This window comes from Pteropus vampyrus, unplaced genomic scaffold (assembly GCF_000151845.1).
Source record: "Pteropus vampyrus isolate Shadow unplaced genomic scaffold, Pvam_2.0 Scaffold58, whole genome shotgun sequence".
Taxonomy (NCBI): Eukaryota; Metazoa; Chordata; class Mammalia; order Chiroptera; family Pteropodidae; genus Pteropus; species Pteropus vampyrus.
Window position 1 is genome coordinate 2,416,423 of NW_011888839.1, and position 274 is coordinate 2,416,696.

Sequence of the window (274 nt, forward strand, 5' to 3'; positions counted from 1 at the left end):
TCAAAATATCATAAACAACCTAAATAGTTAAGAGATCGATACACTGTGATATACTACTAACACGATAATATTATGCAGTAGTTTAAAAAAAGGATTATACATACATATGCACATATACATGAAAAGAGAAATGACCTCCAAGTTATTGTACTGTCTGAAAAAGAGAGCTGACAAATATAGTTTGATGGCACACAATATACACTAGTATATGACATTATATTAATATATTACTTGTATAATAAAAAATTTATAATAAACAGAAAATGAGGATATG